The sequence below is a fragment of the Budorcas taxicolor genome, chromosome X (genome assembly GCF_023091745.1).
Source record: "Budorcas taxicolor isolate Tak-1 chromosome X, Takin1.1, whole genome shotgun sequence".
NCBI lineage: Eukaryota > Metazoa > Chordata > Mammalia > Artiodactyla > Bovidae > Budorcas > Budorcas taxicolor.
Genome location: NC_068935.1, coordinates 144,440,740 through 144,463,500, shown reverse-complemented (window position 1 = coordinate 144,463,500; position 22,761 = coordinate 144,440,740). Strand labels below are relative to the sequence as shown.

General features: G+C 50.0%; 1 long non-coding RNA gene and 1 other non-coding gene across 3 annotated transcripts in view; one reads left to right on the top strand and one right to left on the bottom strand.

Annotated features, from left to right (window-relative positions):
- The window catches only part of LOC128070043 (uncharacterized), a 105,377-nt gene that overhangs the window by 64,416 nt on the left and 18,200 nt on the right, over positions 1-22,761 (bottom strand). The gene's annotated exons all lie outside the window — the stretch shown is intronic.
- TRNAE-UUC (transfer RNA glutamic acid (anticodon UUC)) lies at positions 7,673-7,745 on the top strand. The gene has a single exon. It is a non-coding gene; the product is annotated as a tRNA-Glu (tRNA).

The window sequence follows — 22,761 nt, the reverse complement described above, 5'->3', positions numbered from 1 at the left end:
TAACGCCAGGATCTGAGAGCCTCCGGAGTCAGGAGAAGGCACGTGAGCACTTATTGACTCTTGAGCGATCCCCTGTTTGCCAAACCTCGCTCTGCTGAGAGAGGTCATCTACATTCAAGTCCTCAAGCTGCATTTCATGATTTAAGACACGACTTGAGAAGCTGGGCTTGGCATCTGTGACGTCTCAGGCCCTGAAGTCAGTCTTGTGATGCACAGGGGAGAGTTCTGTCACAGGAGGAAAAGTGACCTGCATTGCAGAGAAGGCGTTCCAAGCTCCAGACGCCTGTTTTCAGCTTTGCATCACTGTCACTATGTCACCGTCAACCACCGATTTCGGGGAAGAGTCCCAAGCAAAGGTGAGGGGCAGCAGACCACCCTTTTAGTGAAGGTTCTCTGGGGCACCAGGACTTTGAGAGGGTGTGGGAGAGACTGTCCCTGGCGGGGCAAAGAGAAAGATGGGTTAGAGGGTCTGGGGTCTTTTTCCTCCTGATCCTAAGTTCAAAAAAGCTTGAACATAATAGAAGAGGTTAAGAAGAACCCTGGAAGAATGTTTTGCCTATTAAATCCTTGCCACGACCAATTTCACATACTCAATTATCTCGCTTCAGTATAATGTGAGTCTATCTGTCACCTCCCCAATGGAGCATCTACAGTCTCTGTATTTGAAAGGATGTTTGCAAAAAGTCCTTGCATGTAGCCATCTCTCTGTTGTGTGTGTGTGTGTGTGTGTGTGTGTGTGTGTGTGTGTTCGTCTATCTCTTAAAAGAGCTTCTAATCAATGGTTCATAAGCTGCAAGTACCCAAAGATTCAGGCAAGTGTGGTTCAGCCCTTCTCAGTTACAAACAGATGGTTTCCACCAGCTCAGAGCTTTGCTAGCTCTAGAACAGTTTTTGAAAAGTCTAAGTGTGTTACTTACAGGGAAAACTCAAACTGTTAGTCACTGAGTCGTGCCCAAGTCTTTGTGACACCATGGACCGTAGCCCGCCAGGCTCCTGTGTCCCTGGGATTTTCCAGGCAAGAGTGCTGGAGTGGGTTGCCATTCCCTTCTCCAGGGGATCATTCTGACTCAGGGATAGAACTCCGGTCGCCTACATTGCAGGCAGATTCTTTACCGTCTGGGCTATCAGGGAAGTCTGTCCAGGAATGATTTCAACATCCGTAACAAGTGAGTTGGTTAACTGGGAATGAAAAATTGAACACAAGTTGCTTCTTCCTTGGCTGTGAACAGTGAGCAGCAAGCCCAGAATACCGTCCCTCAAAACAGACATTTTATTTAAGAGGCAGCAACATCAACTCCATTTTCTTCGCCCTAAAACATCGCTTCCAGTCAAGGTTTGGGGGAGGAAAATATTAAATACTGGGTATTTAAGTGAGCAGGGCCTCCCAGGTGGCTCAGTGGTAAAGAATCCACCTGCCAATGCAGGAGATGTGGGTTCAATCCCTGGGTGGGGAAGATCCCCTGGAGGAGGAGACGGCAACCCACTGCAGTGTTCTCGTCTGGGGGAACGCCCATGGGCTAAGGCTCCCGGCGGCCTATAGTCCATGGGGTTGCAAAAGAGTTGGACACGACTGAGCAACTAAACAACGACCAGCACCCCAGGAAACTCAGGGCAGCCGAGAAGTGAGTGTGGCCTGTCCGCTACAGCTCCATCCCAGCTAAGCAACAGGGAGCCTTGCAGGTGTCCAGGGCAGACACCTGGCAGGCGGCAGCAGAAGTCCGGGAGAGAGAGGGGACTGCTGAGAATAAGCGGTCCCCCACATCTCTGTGTGTTCCCTCGGAAACTGGCCTCAGGCCACCTCCCGAAAGCTCCCCAGAGAGGCCCCAACGCACAGGAGAGCTCCGTGAAGCCACAAAAGTGTGAGTCCCTCCGTCCCGTGTGGCTCTTTGCCACCCTGTGGACTGTAGCCCGCCAGGCTCCTCTGTCCAGGAGAGTCTCCAGGCAAGAATGCCAGAGTGGGCTGACATGCTCTTCTCCCGGGGATCTTCCCGACCCAAGGATGGAACCCGGGTCTCCCGCACTGCGGGATGGTTTAACGCACCGGACCTGACAGGGGATCCCTCTCTGAATACGCTAGCAGAGACCCTGTCATCTTGGCCACGGCGTCCTCATTTCAGATGCTGTTAACACCCTCTGAGAAAACAGAGCACTTTCTCAGGGGGCTCACCTCTTTCTCTGCAGTTCTTCCTCCCAAACGTGTGCTGGGGAGGACGGGAGCTCCAGGTGGGGGTCCCCCCGCCCCTCTGTCTCTCCCCCTCTGTCCCTCTGGGTGGAGGTCCCCTTGCCCCAGTGTCTATCCCCCTCTGTCCCTCCGGGTGGGGGTCCCCTCGCCCCTCTGTCTCTCCCCCTCTGTCCCTCTGGGTGGGGGATCCCCTCGCCCCTCTGTCTCTCCCTCTCCGAGTGGGGGTCCCCTCACCCCTCTGTCTCTCCCCCTCTGTCCCTCTGGGTGGGGGTCCCCTCGCCCCTCTGTCTCTCACCCTCATACCTAGAGGTGCACTGGAGATCTTCTGGTGAGTGCAGTCTCCACAAGTCCATTGTTCTGGTGACTGAGATCTACTGGAATCCCGATAAAACCGACTGCCGCTCTTTTCTCCCATCTCTTTAAGATATTTTTTTTTTGACGTGGACCACTTTTAAAGTCTTTATGAATCTGTTCCAATACTGCTTCTGTGTTCTTGTTTGGATTTTTGGCCCCGCGGCATGTTTAATCCTAGCTCCCCCGGCAGGGATGGAAGCTGCATCTCCCGCATTGGAAGGCGAAGTCTTCACTAGTGGACCAGCCGGGAAGCCCCTCCCCTGCCCCCAGACTCTTCACCCTGCGAGTCACTGCCCGTCCTTAGTCACAGCCCCCAGCATGCATGCATGCCATCCATGACACGCTGAGCTTGTCACAGCGCCCCCGACATCTTGCACAAAGTGCTTCTTCAGTCACTCAGTTGTGTCCGACTCTTTGCGACCCCACGAACCTCAGCACGCCAGGCCTCCCTGCCCATCACCAACTCCCGGAACCTACCCAAACTCATGTCCATTGAGTCGGTGATGCCATCCAACCATCTCCTCCTACGTCATCCCCTTCTCCTCCCGCGTTCAATCTCTCCCAGCATCAGGGTCTTTTCCAATGACTGACTTATTTTCACCAAAATGATGTCAACTGAATAATGAGTCAGAACCCGGGAGTCGAGAGGTTTTTTTCTCGTTTGTCTGGTGGGAATGTCAGGATATTTTCCAGGGGTGGCCAAGGATATTTTCAAGTGGTGTGCTTTGCAGTGCGAGCAACCTGCCTTCGCACCCTTGCACTGGGGCTCATTTGAGGGCATCTCTGCCCTGGGAGCCTCTTCCTACCCCGCAGTGGTAGGTGGGTTCCACTCCCTTCTCTTCCTACTAACAACTCCCAGGCCACCCTAGTCAGCGCTGCTGGGCACCCCCGCCCCCGAACCAGCTTTTCCCAACGCACCCCCTCCCACTCTCCCAGCCTGGACCCCTGGCCTCAGAACCCGTTCTGGGACTCCATTTCTGCACCCCCTTCACCCTCAGAGGCCCCCCGGGGAAATTCCGGGGCGAGAGGACCACAGCAGATGAGGGACGCCCTTCCTGCCCTGGGGAACCTGGGGAATAAGTCCCCGCCCCCCCGGCCCTGAGGAAGCCAGCACACACAGGAGTTTGTACGCAGGTTCTTACCCAACTTACACAGGCATTTCTGGTTCCCAGCTGTAAAAGGATCACTGCGGGGCTGCAGCAAAGGCACGAAAGAAAGGAGTCCTGCTGGTTCCTTTAGGGACCGACAAGGAAGACAGGAAATGGGAAGAAAGGGCGCGTCCCCCGTGCTCCGGTTTCCGTCTTTGTAAACACAGGCTTGATCCCTGGGTCAGGAAGATGCCCTAGGGGAGGGCATGGCAACCGACTCCAGGATTCTTGCCAGGAGAATCCCACGGACAGAGGGGCCTGGTGGGCTATAGTCCATGGGGTTGAAGGAGGAAGCAGACAGAGCTGGACTCCGTCTTAGGCCAGGCTTAGATTAGGCTACATGCAAGGTCCCCCTCCCAATGGACGCTGAACATTGCGTTCTGGTGTCTATGGAAATGGCATACGAATGGAAAACCAGACTCCCCCGATGAAAGAGCCTCAGGACTTGGACTCTCAGTCGCCTGAAAGACTATGCTAATTATCTCTGTAACAGAGCAAAGTTTATGACACATGAATCGTAGGTTAACTTTGTATCTTTCTTTTCCTTTGATCAGATTAGTTTCAGGGAATTTGGGGAGGCGGATTTGGGCATGTACACTTAGGGTATATCAGGTTTTCACAAAAACTGATCGACGTCCTTGGCTAAGAGGAGACTCTGCCTTGGACCCGCCGGTGTAATCAACTGCACTCCATGATCTGCACTCTCCTTCTGAGTGAGTTTTTCTCCCAGAATGCGTGGCTACAGCAGGGTTGCAGAGTCAGACAGGACTGCAGAGATGTACACGCACGCACGCAGGTTGAGGGCTTCCCTGGTGGCTCACGGGTAAAGAATCTGCCTGCTGGTGCAGGAGACACGGGTTCCATCCCTGATTCGGGAAGACCCCACATGGCACAGAGCAAGGAAACCCGAGCCCCACGGGTACTGACCCCATGTGCCTGCCCTAGAACCCTAGCTTTGCAACAAGAGAAGTCACTGGAATGGCAAGCCCAACCACCACCACTAGAAAGGAGCCCCCGCTCGCTGCACATAGAGAAAGCCCAAACGCAGTGCCAAGGACCCAGCGCAGACACACGTAATTAACTTTTTTTTTTTCAACAGGTAAAGCTGAAACAGTGAGATTTTCTTCTGAGTAACAACAACACTGTTCACCCCAACTTTCAAAATGTTTCTAGAAGCGCTGAGGATTCTCCCTCCTCCCACAGCTAAATAACCAGCTGTCACGTGAGTCCAGGGACCCAAGCACTGAAGCCAGCCAAAGTGGCTTTGCGGGTGATACTGGGTGAGTGAAAAGGGGTGATGTGCATGCTGCCTTGCTCCTTGGCCAGTGTGCAAAACACACACTTTTATTGCAGATCATAAACACTGCACAATTATAAATCATAGTTTGACTTCCAAACACACAATACTGAAATCAAACAAATGCAGCTGAGTTATTTACTACTTTCAAAGCTACTGTGGCTCACAACAGATGCCTGCAAACGGACCAGGAACACGACTTCCACTTATAATTTGGATTCCAAGGCACCACACAACTTCAAATTAATATCTAAACAGACTATTGGGATACAACTTCTTTGTAAACTAATTTTTATCAACTTTCTTTTATTTACAGTATTTCTCTTGCAAAGGAGGAGGAGCGGAGGAAGGGAGAAAACTGAGGAGGAAGGGGAGAAGAGAAAGAAGGAAAAACAGCAGCAACACCAGAATTTGCCAAGCATGGTGCTGACCAACCGGCCTTGAGGAGACAGGCAGGTGAGCTGAGCCGTGTGTCTCCGTAACAACATCGAGAACACCACCTAAGTATAGATAACACTGATTGACTAACACGCATGCATAGCAGTCCTCAGGGCAGGAAGACACCCTTGTGAGGGTGTCTATTAAAGGACTTGGGTGTCTTTTGCTGTTCAGTCGCTCAGTCGTGTCCGACTCTTTGCGACCGCATGAATCGCAGCACGCCAGGCCTCCCTGTCCATCACCATCTCCTGGAGTTCACTCAGACTCACATCCATCAAGTCAGGGATGCCATGCAGCCGTCTCATCCTCTGTAGTCCCCTTCTCCTCCTGCCCCCAATCCCTCCCAGCATCAGAGTCTTTTGCAATGAGTCAACTCTTCGCATGAGGTGTCCAAAGTACTGGAGTTTCAGCTTTAGCATCATTCCTTCCAAAGAAATCCCAGGGCTGATCTCCTTCAGAATGGACTGGTTGGATCTCCTTGCAGTCCAAGGGACTCTCAAGAGTCTTCTCCAACACCACAGTTCAAAGGCATCAATTCTTCGGCACTCAGCTTTCTTCACAGTCCAACTCTCACATCCATACGTGACCACAGGAAAAACCGTAGCCTTGACTAGACGGACCTTAGTCGGCAAAGTAATGTCTCTGCTTTTGAATATACTGTCTATGTTGGTCATAGCTTTCCTTCCAAGAAATAAGCGTCTTTTAATTTCATGGCTGCAATCGCCATCTTCAGTGATTTTGGAGCCCCCAAAAATAAAGTCTGACACTGTTTCCACTGTTTCCCCATCTATTTCCCATGAAGTGATGGGACCAGATGCCATGATCTTCGTTTTCTGAATGCTGAGCTTTAAGCCAACTTTTTCACTCTCCTAAAAATTTTTGCCTATCTAAAAAATTGATGACATTTTGATTCAACTTGTTTGACTTAGTATGAATCAAATGCTACATTTCTAATTTGTATTCATTTAAAACTATGATATAGTTCCATGTATTTTGGCATCTAATATTACTGCTAAAGGGCTTTCCCCATTGGATCTGTGGTAAAGAATCTGCCTTCAATGCAGGAGATACGGGTTCAATCCCTGGGTGGGGAAGATCCCCTAGTGAAGAAAATGGCAATCCACTCCGGTATTCTTGTCTGGAGAATCCCATGGACAGAGGAATCTGGTGGGCCACAGTCCACAGGGTCGCAAAGAGTCTGACACGACTGAAGGGACTGAGCTCACATCCACATTTCTGCTAAACATCTAGAAAGTTTATTACCTTACTGATAAAAAAAAAAAAATTTTTTTTTGAGTTAGACTTGAAACTTCTAATCCAATTCTGAGAATATAAAGAAAGACCGTGTTGTAAAGAGAAAGGATGCTGTAATAACGCCTGGGTTACTCATCCCAATCTCCCGGGGGCCTGCAAATCCCAAAATGCTTGTGTATGAGTTTGCTGCCACCACACAGCACCCCAGACTGGAGGCTTCCACAACACAAACGGACTTTTGGCTCTGGAGGCTGTCAGCCCGAGACCCACGTGCAGGCAGGCTGGCTACTCCTAAGTCCCGCCTCCTGGGCATGCAGACGGCCGTCTCCTCGTTGGGTCCTCACGCGGCCGTCCCTCTGGGTGTGTCTGTGTCTGCATCTCTTTTTATAAGGCCACGGGTCAGAAGGAATTAGGGCCCAAGCTAATCACCTCATCTTACCTTCATTACTTCCTTAAAGCCCCATCTCCAATTACCGTCACCTTCTGAGGCCCTACGTGTCAGGATCTCAACATGTGATTTCTGGGGGTGACACCGTTCAGTCTAGAGCAGCTTCTCAGAAAAAAAAAAAAAATACACACACACACACACACACACACACGGCTTCCCTAGTAGCTCAGACGGTAAAGAATTGGCCTACAATGGCGGACACCCACGTTCGATCTCGGGGTCTAGAAGATCCCCTGGAGGAGGGCGTGGCAACCCTCTCGAGTATTCTTGCCCAGGAAAAATCCCATGGACAGAGGAGCCGGATGGGCCACAGTCCATGGGGTTGCAAAGAGTCAAACACGACTGAACATGCACGCATGCAAAGGCTCACTTAAGAACATGTGAGTTTGGGTCTTTAGGTCCTTTAAAATATAACTGAAGCATAAATAATATACCATAACATATAGAATAAAGAATAAAAATAAAGAATCATCGACCACCTGTTTTTTGGCAGGGAGGCTAGCGTTCGGGTGATAAAAGGAGGTGAAGAAATGGACTATATTGCTCGGACTTCCCTGGTGGTCCAGTGGTTAGGACTTGGCGCTTTCACTGCCAAGGGCCCAGGTTCAATCCCTGGTCAGGGAACTAAGATCTCATAAGCTTGGTCAGGGAACTAAGATCTCATAAACCTGGTCATGGAACTAAGATCTCACAAGCCATGCAGCACAGCTGATAGGAATAGAATGAAGGGACAAAAGAGGCAATTAAATGGTTAATCCCACTAGGGGATTATACACGGAAAACTATGGGAAACTCCTGTACGTTAATGATTCCTCAAGAAAGCAGGCTGGCTTAACCCCAAAACCAAGCTGGCTTGCTTAGCAACTAAAGCACACTACAGAAGCACGGGACGCGCCCCCAAACTGTGAAACAATGGCGGCAGGAGCCCCACATCTTGTCCCAGGAGCTCAGTGAGTTCAGCTCAGTTCAGTCGCTCAGTCGTGTCCGACCCTTTGCAACCCCATGGACTGCAGCACGCCAGGCCTCCCTGTCCATCACCGACTCAGTAAGTTAACGGCTCTCAAAACAGGCTCTGTGCACATAAGAAAAAATCATTTAAGGGAAGGTGACTTCTCAAAATGAGAGACCCTCGTTGTACTCGGACCTGAAAATATTTCTCCAAAGTGCTTTACGACAGTCCCGGCCTGAACACACAGGGACAAATTTCCCTGCCCTACCTGGGGAGGAACTGATGATGGAAACCACATATATTCAAGAGAGACAAAGGTCTTCTCCCCTGACCCCTTCCTCCGAGTATAAAACTGCAGCCCACCGAGTTCTCAGGGTGGCATTTCTTGCCCACCCGCTTGGAAGCCTCAGAAGCATCCTATTCCATTAAATCATTCTTACCTACTACTTTGCTCTCGCTGAATTCTCCTCTGCTCTGACATGAAGGACCGGGGTTACCAGAGCTCCTTGGAGCCCCTTAAAATTACACAAGTTGGTTTAGCAGGCAGGGTGAAAAAAAAAACAAAAAAAGGACTATATCTGCAAATAACTCCCAGTTGTGAGTGAGAGGAGATAAAAATAATGAATATCCATACTGAGGTAATTCGGGAGAAAATGCATGAAATATACCCCCGTCTCTTCCACAAGTCAGCTCCTGGAAGGATTGCTTCCTCCCGTCCTGTTCCTCCTGTCCCGAACGTGCTCCCGTGTCCAGCCCACTGGCTCTGCTGAGACCTCACCTTGCCCATTGCCACACAACACCGCACTGAGTCACCCCCAGGAGCCACTTTCTGTGTCCCCCGTGCCTGTATGTGCTGAGTTGCTCAGTCATGTCTGAGTCTGCGACCCCATGGACTGTAGCCCCGCCAGGCTCCTCTGTCCATGGGATTCGCCAGGCAAGAATAATGGAGTGGGTTGCCATTTCCTCCTCTGGGGCATCTTCCCCACCCAGGAATCGAACCCGCACCTCCTGCGTTGGCACTAAGCCACCAGGGAAGCCCCACCGTCCCCCACAGAGAATCTCTGCAGTGAACTGGGTCTCCTCTGTGCCAAGGTGGCTCCTGACGGAGGCTCTCGAGGGGGAAGGGCAGCCCGCCTCCTCTCCAGCAGTTCAACTCGGCCGGGCATTCCCGCTTCCTCCTGTTCACAGGGGCCAACCTCCCACACTGCTCTGCTCCAAGATCTCCACGGCAGCAAGGGCAAGCGCCCCTCTGCCTATGGCTTCCCTTCCTATCAACCTTCCTGCGTCCTTTCCCACCGCAGGCCACTTCCAACGAGAATCAGGCTCCGCATCACTTTAACAGGTTCCAGTGGTCACGTATGGATATGAGAGCTGAACCATAAAGAAAGCTGAGCGCCAAAGAATTGATGTTTTTGAACTGCGGTGTTCGAGAAGACTCTTGAGAGTCCCTTGGCCTGCAAGGAGATCCAGCCAGTCCACCCTAAAGGAGATCAATACTGAATACTCATTGGAAGGACTGATGCTGAAGCTGAAGCTCCAATAGTCTGGCCACCTGATGTGAAGAACCGACTCATTGGAAAAGACCCTGATGCTGGGAAAGACTGAAGGCGGGAGAAGAAGGGGACGACAGAGGATGAGATGGTTGGATGGCATCACCGACTCAATGGACGTGAGTTTGAGTAAGCTCTGGGAGTTGGTAGTGGACAGGGAGGCCTGGCGTGCTGCAGTCCATGGGGTCCCAAAGAGTCAGACACGACTGAACAAGTGAACAACAAGAACAAATGTGTAAAACAGAGGTAGTGGGAAGCTGCTGTATTGCACAGGAAGCTGAGCTTAGCGCTCTGTGATGACCTAGAGGGGTGGGCTGGGGTGCGGGCTGGGAGGGAAGCTCAGAGGGAGGGCATGTATGTAGACTTGTGGCTGGTTCCCAGGTGCACAGCGGAAACTAACACAACATTATAGAGCAGTTATTGCTGTTCAGGTGGTGAGTCATGTCCGACCCCACGAACTGCAGCACGCCAGGCTTCTCTGTCCTTCACCAGCTCCCTCAGTTTCCTCAAACTCATGTCCGTGGAGTCAGTGATGCCGTTCAACCACCTCATCCTCTGTTGTCCCCTTCTCCTCCCACCTTCAATCTTTCCCACCATCAGGGTCTTTTTGCATCAGGTGGCCAAAGGATTGAAACTTCAGCATCATTTCTTCCAATTATATGCCAACTTAAAATAAAATGAACTGCGGGTTCTCTGGTGGCTCAGTGGTAAAGAATCTGCCTGCCAAAGCAGGAGACAGGGGTTCGATTCCTGGTCCAGGGAAGATCCCACATGCCTCGAAGCAACTAAGCCTGTGTGCCACAACTTGTGAGCCTGTCTTTGGAGCCTGGCAACTGCAACTACCGAAGCCCAGGAGCCGTAGGGCCTGTGCTCCACGACCAGAGGACCCCTGTGATGAGAAGCGTGCACACGGCAACTAGAAATGAGCCACCGCTTGCCACAACTAGAGAGAAGCCTCAGCAGCGACGCAGACGCAGCACGGCCACCAATAAAGAAAGAAAATTGTAAAACAACAGTGAAATAAAATATTTAGAAACAGAAAAAATCAAAAATAGAATAAACAGCTCTTTCCTTCCTTGCCTCCTGTGCCTGCCTAAAGTTTTTACGCAGAGAGACTCTTCACTGAAATCACGGGGTCTGCAAACTAGCCCAAGGAGGACCAGATGCAGGCCCTGCTATTTATTTTACGGCCCAAGAGATAAAGAATATTTTTTAAATCTTTTTTTTAATCATTGAAGAAAATCAAAAGCACACTTGGTGGCACATGCAAATTACTGACACTGAAATTTCAGTCAACAGCCTTTTTACGAGCACACGGACACACACATGGGTCAGGCACTGTCGGTGCAAGCTTCTGCAGCGCACTGCAGAGCGGAGTGCTTGCAGAGACTAAAGTATTCACTGTCCACACAGAACAGGAAAAGCCTGCTGATCCCAGCCTCAAAGGTAACCCTCCACTCTCTCTATTCCAGGACTTAAGTTAAGACTTGACCGGCTGGCCGCCCAGCTTTCCTTTTGGTGTGCAAAGCAGGCCGCAAATCCCCTTTCTCGAGAAAGCCTGCCTTTCAGGATCACCAGCTTCACCTCAGGCTCTCGAAAAGATAGTTGGGCTTTGGGGTGGAGGTGAACGATGACCTCATTATTTCTTCTTTCCACTCCTGCTTTAGAAATCCTTATCGGGGTGGATGATTCCGGCTCCCCGCAGGGGGTTGGGGGGTGGGGAGGCTGAGCCCAAGGACAAGCAAGAGCAACAGGGCTATTTTTCATCAACCATCACCTTCAGTGCAAACGCGAAATAAACTATCACCTTCGGTGCAAACACAAATGATACCGTGGAGGGCAGGGAGGAGTTTAACAGTCAACAGGGCAGGGGCTGTGGGTCTTAAGGAGACGGGAACAACTGAGGGCTGAACAAGACCCCGTAGGGCTGAGGAGGATGCCGGCGGGGAGGGGACACAGGAGGGAAGGGTGTAGCTCCCCCCCACCCCAGAATAATGGAAGCAAAAGTCTCAGAACCGAGAGGCGGGGGTGAGGAGTGAAGCTCCTGTTGTTCCTCCAGGAGCTGGACGCTATCTGCAGACTAGGAGATCCTGCGAAGGATCAAAACAAACCGACCCCTTAAAAGGCAAGCGGTTAAAAAAAAAAATCATTTCAAATTCACAGAACCTTGATGAACTCATCAGTGGTAAAGGTTGATAGCAAGCACTGTTCCTCCCAGCTGTTACAGGTCATGGTGAGTGTAAATTTTGCAGGTGTTTGAAAAAAATTTTTTAAAGGCAAGTGATTACTCTTCCCTCATGTTCTGAAGCAGATGAACCAATGTTGCAATCACTCCAGAAACATTCTGTCCAAGTGCTAAAGGGGATGCGATAAGTCTTGCAACCAAGGTGCTCAGATTTAACTGCCTGCAGGCAGCAAGTGAGAGAAACTCAGGAAACATATGCAACTGAATGACACCCTATACACCCTAATGACACCCTATCTCATGAACGCAAGGACAAACACAAATGAGAAGGACCATGAAGAGAGGGCTGGGGGAAAGGGCAACACGAGCATCGGGACAGCCTCTTCCTGTCTCGTTTTCCCCACAAGCTTCACACTCTGCTTTTTCCGAGCTAGGTGCTCTGTGAACCCTTGTGTCTTTTACACTTCGGTTTGAGGTGTTTTTTTTTTGTCAGCCCCCTCTAATTCCTACTTAGGGCTTCGCCGGTGGCTCAGCTGGTAAAGAGTCCGGCTGCAATGCAGGAGACCCCCGGTTTGATTCCTGGGTCCAGAAGATACCCTGGAGAAGGGATAGGCTACCCACTCCAGTATTCTTGGGCTTCCCTTGTGGCTCAGCTGGTAAACAACTGCCTGCAATGTGGGAGACCTGGGTTCGATCCCTGGGTTGGGAAGATCCCCCTGGAGAAGGGAAAGCCTACCCACTCAGACATGGCTTCAATCCCTGTGTCGGGAAGATCCCCTGGAGGAAGGGCATGGCAGCCCCTTCCACTGTTCCTGCCTGGGAAATCCCGTGGGCAGAGGAGCCTGGGGAGCAAGTCGATAGGGTCTCAGAGAGTCGGACACAACTCAAGCAGCTGAGCAGGCACACGCACACTTGATAAACAGCACTGCAATGAACTCCCCAAGCTACGCAATTCCCAGGGGCTTCCCTGGGGCTCACTGGGTAAGAAACCTGCCTGCCAATGCCAGGGACACAGCTTCCGTCCCTGGTCCGGGAAGATCCCACATGCCTCGGAGCAACTAAGCCCCGTGCACCAAAACTACCGAGCCTGTGCTCAGAAGCCACGAGAGAAACCACTGCAGGGAGAAGCCCACAGAGTGGAACACAGTGTAAAAAGATACGCAATCCCCAATAGGGAATCTCAAAGGAACGAAAATGAGTCCATAAGCGGTCATGATTGCGACCACATAAAATAGGAAATCACGGGCAGTGTAGTCTATCTTAATTTATAGAGTAGATGTTGGTGCTGGAGAAGACTCTTGAGAGTCCCTTGGACTGCCATTCCATCCTCCAGGGGATCAGTTTGTCAGAACTCTCCACTATGACTTGTCCATCTTCGGCGGTCCCACACGGCATGGCTCATAGCTTCGCTGAGTTACACAAACTTTGCCATGACCAGGCAATGATCCATGAAGAGGCCCAGAAGAGATAGTGCTGATTTATTATGCACTGCAATAGCAAATAAAAAAAATTTTTTTTAAACCAGTTAATCGTAAAGGAAGTCAGTCCTGAATATTCACTGGAAGGACTGATGCTGAAGCTGAAGCTCCAATCCTCTGGCCACCTGATGCAAAGAGCTGACTCACTGGAAAAGACCCTGATGCTGGGAAAGACTGAAGGCAGGAAGAGAAGGGGACGTCAGAGAATGAGATGGTTAGAAGGCATCACCGACTCGATGGACATGAGTCTGAGCAAGCTCCGGGAGTTGGTGATGGACAGGGAAGCCCGATGTGCTGCCGTCCATGGGGTCAAAAACAATCGGACACGACTGAACTGAACTGATCCTTTTTTCCCCTTCAATTTTGGCTGTGCCGGGCCTTCATTGCAGCATGCGGGCTTTCTTGAGTTGCAGTACGTGGGCCTATTGTCCTGCACCCTGTGGGAACTTAGTTAATTGACCAGGTATTGAACCCTCAGCCCGTGCATTGGAAAGCGGATTCAACCACCGGACCACTTGGGAAGTCCCCTGGAAAGGATATTTTCATGTGTACTATCCACCTAACCTGTTAATCTTACACACATCTTCTGTCATTAGCTCACATTTATGACTTAACACTCAAGAATCACGAAAAATAAAACACAAATTCTGCACAACTAAACATCATTCCTGAGTGAAACATGCTTTAATCTTCTAAAACCGGTATCCCAACTTTGATGCAGAGATGGGCCCCAGTTATAAATTGCAGGATACATGCTTTCTGGCTGATTCACTAACTTGGAGATCAACCAGGCAGCAAATGTGAAAGCAGACCAAGAGGGGGGTGTTTGCCAGTGACTTCTTAGAAGGCAAACATCACAGCCCTGAGCTTAATTCCAACACCACAGGCTTAAGGAAAGACTCTGCCAAAATTGGAGTCAAGCAGAGAATCACAGCCCTGGAGAAAAAACCCCAAGGAATGGTTTCCAGGAAGAACAAGTCCTAAGGTCTTCGATGCCTGGCCACGCTGTATACTGTGTTTGAGACGATGTCTGTGTTTTTTTAAATCTGGCGGGTGTAAACTGCTGGCCAGAAAAATCTGTGCGATGTCATAGCAATCCAGCCCCTTGGCCAGATTTCCAACATCCAGCGTGTCTCTGGGCACGTAGCAGTGATATGACACACGTTCCTTTCCCACCCTTTTCTGAGAAGCCGTTGCGAGTTCTGGATGGTTTTGGAAGATCATGCTCATCCAGATGACGTCTCTATTTATTCTGCCTTTAAGTTTCGTGCTTGAAGACACCAGGTCTGCTCAGGGGCTTGCGGCTTTCCAGCAACCTGGAGTGTTAACGCTGAATGGACTGGGTTCTCTCTGCATGTGGATCATTAATTAACCAAGGTTCCGGTTAGGCTTCCCTGGTGTCTCAGCAAGCAAAGAAACTGCTTGCAATGCAGGAGTCACGGGGATGCAGGTTCAATCCCTCAGTCGGAAAGATCCCCCTGGAGGAGGGCATGGCAACCCACTCCAGTATTCTTGCCTGGAGAATCCCATGGACAGAGGAAGCCTGGTGGGCTGCAGTCCATGGGGTTGCACTGATGCACGGAGGCAGACACGACTGAAGCAACTGAGCGCGCACACAAACCATCCTGAAGGAATGGAGACTGCTTGCGTGTAATTTTTTTAAGTATTTTTTTTTTTTTAATGTGGACTATTTTTAAAGCCTTTATTGACTTTGTTACAATATCGCTTCTGTTCTATGTTTTGGTTTCCTGACCACGAGGCATCTGGGATCTTAACTCCCTGACCAGGGATTGAACCCGAACCCCCTGGGTTGGAAGGCAAAGTCTCAACTTTACCTAGCTTCTGCAGAAAGTTCCACTGTATTCCCAAGCTGAGCTCCATCCAAAGTCCAGGTGTATTATATTTTCTAGATATTCTGTGCTCAACAGACACCCATTCAGTGGTACTTACCTTGCGTGTCCTTCTGCAACAGAATCCTTCCCTAAATATCATTTTGTGGGTTTCCAAAGAGGTGGTAAATATTCAACGATTCTTTAGGAAACAGCTTGGAAAGTTGTGATTAAAAAAAAAAATCCAACTGAATACTAATTTGACTGCAGTGCCTTTTCATTATTCAAGGACAAAAGTAATCATTTTTTAAAAGAGTTCTAATCTCCATCATCTATAAAACCTATGAAAGCCTTAAACATTACTGTCTTGCCATCAAATGGCATACATGGGGGAAAAAAACTACACGCAATTTTACTACTAAAGGAAATGAAAATTACTACTGGAGTCATAAAATCATTATTACTATTCATGTTAATGCCTCATGAATAAAGTTCTAAAAGAGAAATGGGTATGTACTGAGACTCAAAGCAAGGGCTATATACTTTTATGACATCTTTATTTCACACAGAACTCTAGCTGGCTACTTTCTTACACACATACACACACCAGCTCTCTGTGAACGTCCCCAAGTAACACCATGGAAGCCTCACGTTTCCCGCTACCTCTTCATGGATGGTTTGGCTGAAAGTCATGTGTCACAGTGAACTTGCTGAGGATCAACAGTTCAAAGGTCAACCCAGCACCCACACCCAAGACGTCCATTTCCAAGTCACATGCCCTTTCCCATTTTTTTTTTAACTTAATTTGTAAAGAATTTCTCTTGTGCAAAATGTACGTGGAGCCAAATCACCTCTGTCGTTAAAAGTACTGTTGTGTAACTTTCAGGCTTGTAAAAAGTCTACCTGAAAAAAGCTATTCATTTATGTTATTTATTTTTGGCTGTGCCGGGTCTTCGTTGCCGGGTGGGGGGGGGGGGGGGGGGGGGCTTTTCTCCAGTTGCGGAGAGCCAGGGGCTGCTCTTCACCTCGGTGCATGGACTCCTCTCTGGGGTGTCCTCTCCTGTTGAGGAGCCCAGGTTCAATAGTTGTGGCACGCGGGCTTAGATGCCCCGTGGCAGGCGGGATCATTCTGGGTCAGGGATCATACCGTCACCTGCAGTAGCAGACAGATCCTTTACCGCTGAGCCACCAGGGAAGCCCGTAAAAGGTCTATTCGAACTATTAAAAATGATGGCTACTTCACTTACAATGTGAAAAGTACAGAGATTTAATGTAATGATTCTGCATTAGATTTTATTTCCACTCTCTTATAACTGGTTACCAGCTTCTCTGGGCTTCCCTGGTGGCTCAGATGGTAAAGAATCTGCCTGTGATGCAGGAGACCCGTGCTTGATCCCTGGGTCGGGAAGATCCCCTGGAGGAGGGCATGGCAACCCACTCCAGTCTTCTTGCCTGGAGAATTGCATGGCGAGAGCTGGACACGACTGAGCGACCAACACTTTTACGTCTCTTTCACCAATTTCTCCGCCCTTGCTTTGCTGTTGTTCGGTCGCCAGGTCGTGTCCCACTCTTTGTGAGCCCACAGACCGTACCATGCTAGGCTTCCCTGTCCACAATCCCACAGATTTTGCTCAAACTCAGGTCCATGGAATCAGTGATGCCATCCAACCATCTCATCCTCTGTTGCCCTCTTCTCCTTCTGCCTCCAATCTTTCCCAGAATCAAGGCCTTTTCCAGTGAGTTGGCTGTTCACATCCAGTGGCCAAAGTATTGGAGCTTCAGCTTTAGCATCAGTCCTTCCAATGAATATTCAGGGTTGATTGCCTTTAAGACTGACCAGTTTGATCACCCTGCAGTCCAAGGGACTCTCAAGAGTCTTCTCCAGTGCCATAGTTTGATTCTTTGAAGTTCTTCATTGATTCTTCGGCACTCTGCCTTCTTTATGGTCCAGCTCTTATATCCGTACATGCCTACCGGAAAGACCAGAGCCATGACTATACAGACACCTTTGCTAAGTGGGTCTTTACAATCTAAGCTGATGCCGCCATGCTGGAGTAACAAGATTCACACGTGAGGCAAGAGAGAAAGTTGACGTGGGGGTGGTTATCAGGATCCCAGCGTGTGTCATCTGGGCATCACACACCCAGCTGACGGAGCCTGCCTTTTCCTACTTCAGGATCCACCGTGCATTATATGTTCTCCCAGCAGGATGGGTGGACAGACCACAGTCTGAGTGAGAAACCAGACTGGGGGTCCTTCTTTCGAAGTGCTGTCTGAACAGAAGGGCCAGGGCCTGGAGGCAAAGGAATGAAATGGAGGAGCTTGCTTCAAATTCCATTCTAGCATCGTGCTTGCCCGCAGAGACGATGACTTGTCATCGTATCATGGAGTCTATAAGCAGGGACTCCAAAGTCCTGGTGCCCCAGTGCCGGAAGCAGCCCAGTTCCGTTAGCCTGGCCCTTATTCCCGCCGTCTGTCTGAAGCGCCTCACGCCATGAAGCCTCATGCTGTGTTTAAGCACACCAATCCTGGCCTCGTGAAGTCTTGTGGCCAGCTCTTGTGACAGCCTTCAGCCAGCCCGTCTCTCTTGCACTGGAGTGTATTTGCAACGCCAGCTTCTGTGAGTGAGCTGGAATAACACCTCGGACTTTTGGACACAACACTAAAACATGTTTTTGTTTTCCCAAGTACAATGTTGCATTGACTTTATTCACTTCTATTTTTGGCTGTACGGGGTCTTTGTGGCTCCGCATGGGCTTTCTCTAGTTGAAGAGCGCTACTAGAGGGGGTCACTCTGGTTCTGAAACACAGACTTCTGATGGCAGGAGCTTCTCTTGTGACGGAGCATGGATTTTCGGAACACAGGCTTCACAGGTTCTGGCGCATGGGGTTTTTTTGCTTCTGATGGCAGCAGCTTCTGTTGTGGCGGAGCATGGATTTTCAGAACACGGGCTTCACAGGTTCTGGCGCATGGGGTTTTTTGTTTTTTGTTTTTTTTTTGCTCCACAGCATGTAAGCTGTTCCCAGACTGGGGATCAAATCTGGGTCCCCTGCCCTGGCAGGCAGATTCTGAACCACTGGACTGCCAGGGAAGTCCTGCACTTAAGAATCTTGAACCCCCAAAAAGATGGCAAAGAATCCACACACAAAAAAGGCATGAGAATACAGACTTCATTCACTCATCAGATCATTCCTTTGACACGTGCCCTGATCTCCTCCGGTCATAAAGATGATGAGGAACTGAAGCCACGGGACCTGCATGGACAACTGGAATTCAAGCTCTGGGTGACCCTCCACGGGGCCGTTTTGAAAATGAAGCTCGACCCTCAGCCCAGCCCACTCTATTCCCAGCTCTCTGCCTTGGAGCTGAAGGCGAGACACTGATACCCATACCTGCCATGCAGCTCAACTGGCATGAACAGGGTCCCTCAGGGTGGCAACAGGGACACGGAACCTCACTTCTCTCCCTGTGGGTCCTTCCTCAGCCACCAGCCCTCATCAAACGCCATGGGATGTCCGTTCCATACCGAGAGCGTGCCCATCTTTCCTTTCTCAGTGCTTCCATCCAGATCATCCCATCCACATTTTGAAAAGTGTTCTCTTTCACGAATACACATTTTTTTTGTTTCTTTTTTCAGTAATGATGAACTTCTAGAAACTGCTGAGTCACAGGCCCACTTAGAGGTAAGCCTCCCTGATGACCTGCGTTTTCATTTCCTCTTTCCAAATCAGTTCCCTACTGGGAACAGGCCATGCGCCCAAATCCCAGGGTGGCTGGTTTGGACAATGACCCACGGGGATGCGTTCTGGTCACACTTCTTCCCATCTCCCAGGCGGACTCAGTTTCTGCTTTCCCTTGCCTGAACATTTATGGATTTCCCTAATCTTTGACGGCAACTTCTACCCCTGAAGCTACCGAAAAGCCCTTGTCCCTTGGGCCCCACCTCCTAGCTTTACACTCTGTCCTGTCCTAGAACTAACTAGAAACGGGTGTGAGGACGGGCCCCCCTCTGGCCACTGCCCTTCAGCTCTTCCTCTCCTCCACACGGATCCCACGGTCAGCCAGGTCGGTTACACCGCAGCCTAACTAGGTGTTACTATTACACACGTGTGAATCTTTGCACACATGTAGGTATGACGGATGTGTATGCATGTGGGTGTGTATATCTGCATACAAAGGTAGCTGTGTATATATTTGTGTGTGTGCGTGTGTGTATGTATACGTCCCACCTCCTCCCTGGGAAGCAAATAATATTTTTACACCGTCTACAGGCGGACTTCTCAGGTGGCGCTAGTGGTAAAGAGCCCGCCTGCTAATGCAGGAAATGTAAGAGACATGGGTTTGATCCCTGAGAAGGGAAGATCCCCTGGAGGAGGGCATGGCAACCTATTCCAGTACGCTTGCCTGAAGAATCCTCAAGGACAGAGGAGCATGGCGGGCTACAGTCCATAGATTCACAAAGAGTTGGACACGACCGAAGTGACTCAGCATGCACGCACACGTGGACACAGGGTGGAAAGGGGAGGATGGGGAAGATTGGGAGATTAGGATTGATTCACATACACTACCATGTCTACAATGGATGAGATGCTTGGATGGCATCACCAACTCAAAGGACATGAGTCTGCACAAACTCCGGGAGAGGCTGAAGGACAGGGAGGCCTGGCGTGCTGCAGTCCACGGGGTCACAGTTGGACACGACTAAGTGAATGAAAAACAAGATGCACGTAGAAGAGCCAGCTAGTGGGAACCTACTGTAAAATACAGGGAGCCCAGCTTGGTGCTCTGTGATGACCTAGAGGGCAGGATGGAGGGGTGGGTGGGAGGCCCATCAGGGAGGGGGTATTGCACACAGACAGCTGATTCAGGGTGTTGTACAGTGGAAACTAACACAACATCGTAAAGCAATTACACTCCAATAAATAAAGAATGCATCTGGCACATTAAAAAAAACAGGTGTCTACATGAGCGTGTCCTTAGAAAAGGATTAGATTAGCAAATATGGTTTGAAATCAGAAAAAAAAATCTCGTCAGTGAACTGGTGAACTCTAGAACTACCGTTCTTTGCAGCCAGCTGTCACCATTTCAAATGCCCCTGTTTTGGCAACATGACTATTAAAAGGTCTTTATTTTCCAAATAAATATTCAGAAAACGAAGATCATGGCATCCGGTCCCATCACTTCATGGGAAATAGATGGGGAAACAGTGGAAACAGTGTCAGACTTTATTTTTGGGGGCTCCAAAATCACTGCAGATGGTGACTGCAGCCATGAAATTAAAAGATGCTTACTCCATGGAAGGAAAGTTATGACCAACCTAGATAGCATATTCAAAGCAGAGACATTACTTTGCCGACTAAGGTCCGTCTAGTCAAGGCTACGGTTTTTCCTGTGGTCATGCATGGATGTGAGAGTTGGACTGTGAAGGCTAAGCACCAAAGAATTGAGGCTTTTGAAGTGTGGTGTTGGAGAAGACTCTTGAGAGTCCCTTGGACTGCAAGGAGATCCAACCAGTCCATTCTAAAGGAGATCAACCCTGGGATTTCTTTGGAAGGAATGATGCTAAACCTGAAGCTCCAGTACTTTGGCCACCTCACGCAAAGAGCTGACTCATTGTAAAAGACTCTGATGCTGGGAAGGATTGGGGGCAGGAGGAGAAGGGGACGACAGAGGATGAGATGGCTGGATGGCATCAGTGACTCGATGGACGTGAATCTGAGTGAACTCTGGGAGTTGGTGATGGACAGGGAGGCCTGGCGTGCTGCGATTCATGGGGTCACCAAGAGTCGGACACAACTGAGCGACTGAACTGAACTGAAACATTTCTAAAAGTCCGTCAAATTTATTTTCAAAGCAAACATAAGGAAACACCTAAACAAAGAAACCACCTCACAAGGACAGGGGTTGTATGAAAGAAAGAAAAGCTTCCTAAGGAGAAAAAAATAAATGATGCCATACACGGTGCTTTTTTATGAGTTTTCAGAAACACTCGGGAAAAAAGCAGAAACCAGTGTTGAGGTGTCAACCAAGCTCACCGGTGTCAGACGTCCCACAGAATCCCCACGTGCCTGTCCACATATCATGTGAAAAGCAGATTTAGAAATGTTCGTCTCACGATGACCACGGTTCATGCGGGGAATCGGAGAACTGTGAGACGCACGTGAAAATGTATAGAGCGCGCTGGTTGCAGAGAAATTAAACAAGGTGGGGGGTGGGAAGGAGAAGCCATTTACAGGAAAAACAGAGTTGGAGGCACACGGCGGACCTGTGTTCTCATCCAGCAAGAGAACCGGAAGTAAACTGCAAAGCAGCGGGCGATGTGGCAATAAGGCACCACGGAAAACAGCGTTTCCTTGGAAAGAATTCATGGTCTTGGAGAAGGAAATGAAGCCGAGGTACTCAGCTTTGAGACAGAAGAGTGTTTCATGCAGAAACGTCTGTTCCAAAGCAGACAGATGTGAAAAAGAAACGAAGGTGCGCTACGCTACCCACCTGTCAGCAGCGTTGTTCTCTCTAAAGGATTTGTTGTTGTTGTTATCTGTATTAAGTACTCAGCATCTCAACAGTAACAGGATAAGGAGGCAGAACAAATGACCTGACTCCAGGTGGTGCCAGGGGTAAAGAATCCACCTGCCAGTACAGAGATGAGGGTTTGACCCTGGGTCGAGAAGATCCCCCGGAGAAGGACGTGGCAACAACCCACTCCAGTTTCCTTGCTGGGAAAACCCCTTGGACAGAGGAGCCTGGCAGGCTCTAGTCCACGGGCTTGCAAAGAGCTGGACACGACCGAGCGACTGAGCAGACAACAGTTCGCGACAGAGCCGGGGCCGAAGTGGCTCACGTGTTGGTAGGAACCCCGCGTAAAGATTTGCAGGGAGATGTCCACCCACGAAGATTACGTTTGGCTTCTGCCTCTTCAGCCAGGTCCCCAGACTCCGGTTCCAGTTTCTACGAAACGGAGAACTGGATCTTAGGCGCACGTTTCAGTCACCTGCACAGGATTCAGGTCTGAGGAGTGCAGCGTGGCGTGCTGGAACAGTCCTCCCTGCAAAGGGAGGCCCGCTCTGTCCACCTGAAGGGCTGAGACGAGACCCAGGGCCCTGCGGAGCAGAAAGCAGCTGGGGCACTCTCTGAGACGGGGATGTGCCCTGCACACAGGAGCAGCCTCTCCTTTCAACTCTGAGTTTGCTTCTCTCGAGAAAAAGGCGCGTGCGTGCTAAGTCGCTTCAGTCGTGTCCGACTCTTTGTGACCCGGGGACTGTGGCCTGCCAGGCTCCTCTGTCCATGGGATTCTCCAGGGAAGAACAGTGGAGCGGGTTGCCGTGCCCTCCTCCAGGGGATCTTCCTGACCCAGGGATCGAACCTGCATTTCTTAAGTCTCCTGCATTGGCAGGCAGGTTCCTTACCACTAGTGCCCAAAGAAAAAGGTATTCAACTGCAGTTCCTAAAGCTTCCTATTGTAGGGAGCATGTTAATGAACAACAGGGCAAAAACCTCATGACCGGGTGAGCACAGGTCATGAGAAGGCATCGCAGGAAAAAGACGAGCAGCAGAAGGCAGAGGAAAATGAGGGGGGAGGGCTGGGTGTGGACAGAAGACGAAGAGAAGAAGGAAGAATATTAGGAATCGGCGTGGGAGGCCCCTGCAG